This window comes from Mugil cephalus, chromosome 10 (genome assembly GCF_022458985.1).
Source record: "Mugil cephalus isolate CIBA_MC_2020 chromosome 10, CIBA_Mcephalus_1.1, whole genome shotgun sequence".
Classification (NCBI taxonomy): Eukaryota; Metazoa; Chordata; class Actinopteri; order Mugiliformes; family Mugilidae; genus Mugil; species Mugil cephalus.
Genome location: NC_061779.1, coordinates 19,040,148 through 19,047,220, shown reverse-complemented (window position 1 = coordinate 19,047,220; position 7,073 = coordinate 19,040,148). Strand labels below are relative to the sequence as shown.

Genomic DNA, 7,073 nt, shown 5'->3' with positions numbered 1-7,073 from the left:
CTTTAACCGCCATTTAGTAAGAAAAAAAAGTTAGTAAACCGGATATTTCGTTTTTAAATTCACTCTAATTTGCAATTCCATGTATGGTAATTATTTATTTATTTATTTTTTTTAATGAGTACTTGTTAGATTTTGGAAAATAACTGAACTAATTTTAAGAACCTGATAGAACGACAAACACGGAGGCAGTATGAATGGACGACTGATGAACCACATGAGTCACCTTTTGCACCTTTGGCATATGATTTGCTCTGTCTTGCAGCATCGTGATTTCTGGATTGAAGATCAGGTTTTACTTCCCTACACTTCAGGAAGACCCCTAATAGTATCTGTAGTATCTAGAACTGAACCAAGACTAGTTTGCAACTCTTCCATTGCTTAAATTCCCTGTGACACATTGATCTTTAAGACAAAGGCGGCTGGTCGTCACGGACATGATACTCTTTCATCTTTTCAGATTTTCAGTCCTCATACGACATTCTCCAACCTGTATGTTGGACTGGAGCACAGGACTGTCTCATGTGCAAGCAGTTTAATGTGAACCTGCCTTCGGTCTTTTATGCATCACGTGAAATCTTATTGAAGTTATCTAACACACATTCTCAAGAACCACACGCTTACCCTTGGACAATTCAGCGTGTTTTGAATGCATGTTCTACATCTGAAAAATTGTATCTGTCCTATTTTGTCACATTTTTGTATGCGTCTTCTTCTTTAATCACGAAGTGAAAATTTGAAGGGAGCAAAAAATAACTTCAGAAATATATTATTAACATATTTTAAACAGACACTGGGCAACAATTCAACTACATAATCATATGTGTGGATATAATAGAATAGAATATATCTTGGGTTTCACCGTGTCATCTCCAGCATTTTGATGTCATTTTGATGTCACTGATGGATTGGACGAAACATGGAGTGAAACATGAAGTGAGCCCTTGACTCAATTTTCCTCAAACACGTAGCAAGATGAAAGAAACGCATTCTAACTCATTATTCACTCTGAAGCTTCAGAGCTGCACGAAACAAACAACCCCATCAAAATCCAACTTGTGTCAAACTGCAATTGCAAGTTGGCAAAACAAATTCAAGCATTAGCTCTGAAGTGCTCGCAGTACCACTTTTTCCAGTGTGCACCGGCAAGGCTTGATCCGTTTATGGCGTGTTAGTTGCTATTTACCCTTTGTTTGTTGAACTGGGATCAATTCCGTGTGGACTGGAGGGCCTGGCTGCCTCACTGGATGGGTGGGGTGTGATGGATTGCGAGGTGTCTGAAGAATAATACACTTTGAAACTAAAAACACGTGCAATAAGACAGGGACTCATTTGCATGTCAACATTCTCATGACAAAATGGCCACGGCGCTAATATGAGGATACCAAATGTGATGGGATGGTTGAGGTCATTCAGGCACAGACTAAGATAAAAATAAAACTCAAATCCAAAGTTTAACTTGGAGTTATTAAGTCACCGAAGCCATGAACTGCTCACAGTGCTTAACCACCCATTTGAATGAAAACAGAAGAAATAAAATGATTGACATGATCATTAAAAAGAGACTCATCACTAGTCGTCTGGCTTAACCACCCATTTGAATGAAAACAGAAGAAATAAAATGATTGACATGATCATTAAAAAGAGACTCATCACTAGTCGTCTGGGTCCCACATAAATGAAAGCAGAACTTCAAGATTGAATTAAAAACCGTGAAAATTAAAAAATGTGAGATTTTATTCGTAATGTTTACGGGGCCGGTGCCGCCATTAGTGCAGCCAGCTCCCACACAAACGCAACCCTCGAATGTCGCATATCATTCCGACGAGCGCCAACGATGGCAACGCGCCGCGTGCTTTTTTCACAGCTGAGCATCAGTCAAGTTTATCCCCCCTGCAAACGGCGCACGCGAGATGATCTGAGCCCGGGGGAGGCAGCCGTCACACGCAGGCCCGTTCATTGTGTTTTTAGGCTGTGCCCGATGACACCAAAAATTATGCTCTTCTCGGTGAAAGCGTGCGACTCACAAGCCAAAGGCGACTCCTCTTCTTCTTTGATGGGATTTTTGTACGTCTTGTGACAAAGCCTGCACATGGTCTGGATTACGTAAAATGCTGACTGCGCCACATGTGTGAGCAAACTGTAATTAAGTTATTTTGTGTGGAAACGCATAATGAGAGCCATTAGTGCAATTTTGGTGGCCAGGAGTGTGTATTGTCTTTACTCCTGATGTTTGATAGGGGCTTTCACAAACATATAACGCTGAATTTATGAGTTTAATGGGTAGCTTGTCAGCGGCTGTTTATCGTGAAACCCATCTCTCTTTTCATGTGTGTGTTAGTGAGTGTAATGAATCCCCCGTGTAAGATGGTGTGTGACTTCATAGGCGCGATGGTGCGTGGTTGGTAGGCTGCAGTGTGCATCTGCGCCTTGGTAATTATGTGTGAATGTGTGTGTGTGCGTGTTACATCGGGGTGTAAACACGAGCCAGATGTGGTGAGCGCCTAGGTGTAATATTTGTAATGTAAAGATGTTGTCTGGTGCCAGAAGGGCCTGAAGGGCCATCAAAAGTGTTTGACAGGGGCGTGCAACCGCAAGCTGACGACCTTTCAGATGAATACCCTGTGTTTGCCGGTGGAGGAAAGCCATCGCACCTGTGCACAGGACGGTCTTTGAAAAGCCTCATCCTCTCTTCCACGCCTCCTCTAACCGTACAGTCGCTGGATCCCAGCGCTGCATACCACCGAGCCAGACTCCTGGGCTGAGCTCATGTGGTGGCGGGGAAGGGAGGGGATGAGTGATGATTATGACAGTGGAAGAAGAGCGGATCTGACAGTGGATGAAAAGGTTAAGAAGAGGGGGAGCTGCGAGGGAAAGCAGAAAGCGAGGTCTAACAAACTCTGAAGGTGGAGGAGGTGATCAGAGGAGGCCATGTGATGTTCAAGGAGCCTTCGGGGGTGAACAAAAGAGGATGAGTTTTTACTTGTTAGAGCCGAAAAGATAGGATTAGACCACCATTTATTATCATTTCCAAAATGAACATAACGTTGAATCAGCACCCATCCATCTAAGACCAGGGGCTTCTACGTTTTTCAGGTCAAAGAACCCCCAACTGATGGAGAGATTACATGTGCAACCGTAGGGTGCTTGAGGGGGTAAATTGTGGGGGAAAATTATAATATATATATAATATATATATATATATATATATATATATATATAACATATCTAATCAACTGCGACCTCCCCTGCTAAAGTCTGGTCAACACCTTGTGCTGTTCTTCATGTTTTTTTTGAGTTGTTTCTAAAAAAAAAATGTTTGTGTGTGTGTGTGTGTGTCAGGCTGCATCCTGCTTGGGGTGGCTGCTACCATCAAAGAGTGTCATTACTATTGGGTGGGGGTGCCTGGTCTGGTCTAGGTCCAACAGTTTCCCAGCAGAACATCGAATTGTCACAACATTTCTCCTGTCAGTGGTTTTAATGTTGTGGCTGATCAGTGTATTTGCTACTTCCAAACAATCCAGCTATGGACACCGATTCTCTCTCTCACTCTCTCTCTTTTTATCCAGAGTTTTGCTGAGTTTTGTGTGTGTGTATTTGATTACTACTGTTGAACAGTTTAGGACAACTGCCAGTAATTTGTCACTCGGAATGTAATTTATTTAAGAAAAGTACCCACATCAAAATCAGGCTTTCAGGGAAGATCTGAGGACAAGTTTCAACTATAGGGCCACTGGAGAACAATTGAATTCTTTGGGAAAAGTCTTAACTTGGCCCGTCACAGGTATTTAGGCACGCAACATAACAAAACACCCTCTGACGCACATGTGCCGCTCTCAGTAATTATGGGCTTCACACAGGTGTATCCACATCATTAGATAAAACACTGTCAGATTTATGTCCACAAATCATCACCAAATGCTTGAAGTGTACAGTGGTTGCGATTAATTAGCAGTCTTGTCGCGGAGTGTAACAAGTTCACCCGGCTCGTCAGAGGTCCCTCATGTTGGAATTCAAATGAGCCAAATGAATGGGAGGACCCGCTCAGAGAGACAGAGAGGAGCAACAGGGGGTATGGGCACCACTACAGGGTCAAATAGAAGATTCAGTGTGACTGTATAGGTCCGCTGCCTGCGCGTACAAGGCTTTTAGCAGTGTGGCACTGATGTACACTCAGAGCTCACTGCAGGGAACCCCACTCTCAAAAAGGAGCACTGTTGATCTACTTAAATGTATTTTTCTTTTTTTTTTCTTTTTTTTAAGAATACCCCAGGGAGCGAACAGCATTTAAATAGCCTTTGTGTTGGATGGTGTTCAGTGATTTTTGTATGTTTACAGCAGTAATATAATTTAAGAGCCCCTCCACTCTCTTGCATCTCTAATTTTGGTCAAATGTGAGCACAGAGGGACACTGTAATTACTTAAAAGACACACAGAGGGCAGCAGTGACCTGCAACTCCTCAAAATTGACCAACATTAACACATGCTGAAACGTGCAGAAAACTGGTTGCTGATCAAACGTGATGTTGGAAAATAACTAAAATAACTTTCTGCAGGACTTCTGAGTGTAACCATTTAAAGAAAGAAGAAATGGAAATTCAGATCATGATTGTGTTTCTCGATAAATTATGAACAATACGTTGCAGGTGCCTCCGCAGCAGCTTCCCAGACCGGTTTTCCCATGGTCTATGAAGCACACACACACACACACACACACACATACACACACACACACACACACACAATGATCTAGCGGCATCTTGAGTGGCAGCTCGCCACTGCGTTGCACTCGAGTGGTCACCGACACTGCATGATTGCAGGAGGTTGCCCTCTCATATTTCCTCAAAAATCTCTGGCTACGATCCCAAAAACGGTCTGTCCAGCAGAGCACACCAGCTTGAGGACAGAAAGAACAGTCCCCACTGCTCAGAGGCTACTTATTAGCCCAGTGTATTCTGGGATATCTGCCAAAATGCCACTAGACTTTGGGCCATCGACACACTCACACACACGCACCGTAATTTAACACAAGACACTCAGAAAAGAGATTTCTGGGGATATTTATTGTATTCGTATGTGAGCATGCTTTTACTTTAATGAATAGTGGCAAAAATTGAAGCTTGCTCATGAATTCCTAAAACTGTCTTGATAAATATGTGACAACTTTTATCCCTTTTGTTTTGCCTTTGGACCCAGATTGTGCTTATGACCTGATTCCATTCAAATGAACTGACTCATTAGCAGCTTTCATATCGGCTTTTGAACGGAAGACGTCAAGATAAATCAGAAAACTGGGATGACTTTGACAGTTGGACGTTTTGTACAAGGACAGGTTCATCATGCCACATGCTGCACAACAGAAAACATGCCATTAGCTGGTAAATAGTGATCTCATTTTAGACGACTGATGATCCAGACTCCACTGGAGGAACCAGAAATATGTCTTAAAGAGTGCCTGCCTACTTTTTCTTTAGAGCTACACGTGTACAATTCCAGACTCACACAACAAACAACAGTTGATACAAAACAGCCAAGCATTATTATCTTAAAATCTTACCTTGCTTTGACTGTCTGGCTTGACTGTTCAAGGATTCAAGGAAACCTTATTGTCATTCCAACAACATACTACGTGCATGATGTGGAACAACATGAAGCACCGAGGCCCAGTTTGTCCAAACAACAACAATAAGTAACAATATAACAGTATAAAACAGCATTTAGATTAAATAACATAGTGAACAAGAAATCTGGAGTGCTAAGTATAACACCATGGAACCAAAGGTAAACTGAGCTAGCCAGGAGTCGAACCTAGAATCTTCTGATCCGTAGTCAGACGCGTTATCCATTGCACCACTAGCCCTACTCTGTAAAAGTTAATTGTTTTTGGATTTTATTTACATTAGTGACACTATTTTTCTTCTTTCAGTTTTACAGCTACCTCGTATCTGTTTTAAACTGAAAACTGCCCCCTTGTATTGTTTGTAGACAATGCCTCACTTCCCTGTGGTCAGAACTGAGTGGTTCTCGTTGAGCCTATAACCTCTGTGGTTTGAATCCAGATTTCTTGCGGGGGATCCTTTTGTGTTGGTTCTTCAAGTTATAACTGGGGCGTGATTTATTGGAATGGGGACCGCTGGAGGTCAATAGTGACCCTGAATGCTGGAAAAGACTTTCTGATCTTCTTGAAGCAAACCATTGACGGTAGGTAACCCCAGCCGCCGACGCTTTGCTCCACTGAGGGCGGAGGTGAAACGAGCCAGCGAGGCCCTTTGACATCCCAGTGGGGACCCTCTAATCCAACGCTCATCAGTGCTAATCTCCATTGCTTTGCAGCCACAAAGAGATTGCGACTCCCGTGTTGCAATTTCTTACATTTCCCTGACATTTCCGACCAAGAAGGAGTCGCAGTACACAGTGGAGTAGAGGAAAATGAAAGCTTTTATTAAACGACCTCTTGATTCTGATAGAAAAATGAAAGGATTCCTTTTTGACAATAGCTGATTGACTAAGGAGAAGTCAGGGGTTAAGTCACTGACATCTGAGTTGGTCTCCTTTTATTCTTGATTGTACTGTGCAGGTTTACTTGACATTTAAGAGGAAATCTGTTACGGGGTTTCATCCCCAAATGGGCTGGAAGCCAAATATATTCTAAAACCTCAAAATAAAAAAGCAGATTTTATAAGGGTTTACTTCTTATTTTGTTCAACGTATTCTCATTTCTCTTTTCTAGGTTTTCCCTTGCATTGTCACTCTGTAATACTCTTGAAAACACCAGTCTTTCGTTGGATAAATATCCCAAGGCAGGCTGGAGTGGGTGCTCTGATCTCTCACAATGAACTCGGAAATTTCAAAGCACGTCTAGACCCCAGCTTTGAGGCCTTGAGAATATTCTCAGCTCACGAATGACAAAACACTGCCACAGGTGGTTTATTCTTTAAGCTATAAAACAATGCTCCACCTTATTTGTTCCTTACTTGTTAGGACACGCTGATGGATGAGGTTAAGGGCTACGCTGGGGGAAGAGTAAAGACGAAAGATAAATGGGGTTGATACATTGACATACAGTGTAACGCTTC

The 7,073-nt window shown here is 42.4% G+C and overlaps 1 non-coding gene across 1 annotated transcript; it reads right to left on the bottom strand.

Annotated features, from left to right (window-relative positions):
- Positions 1-5,784: 5,784 nt before the first annotated feature.
- trnar-acg lies at positions 5,785-5,857 on the bottom strand. Its single transcript has one exon. It is a non-coding gene; the product is annotated as a tRNA-Arg (tRNA).
- Between the last annotated feature and the right edge of the window lie 1,216 nt (positions 5,858-7,073).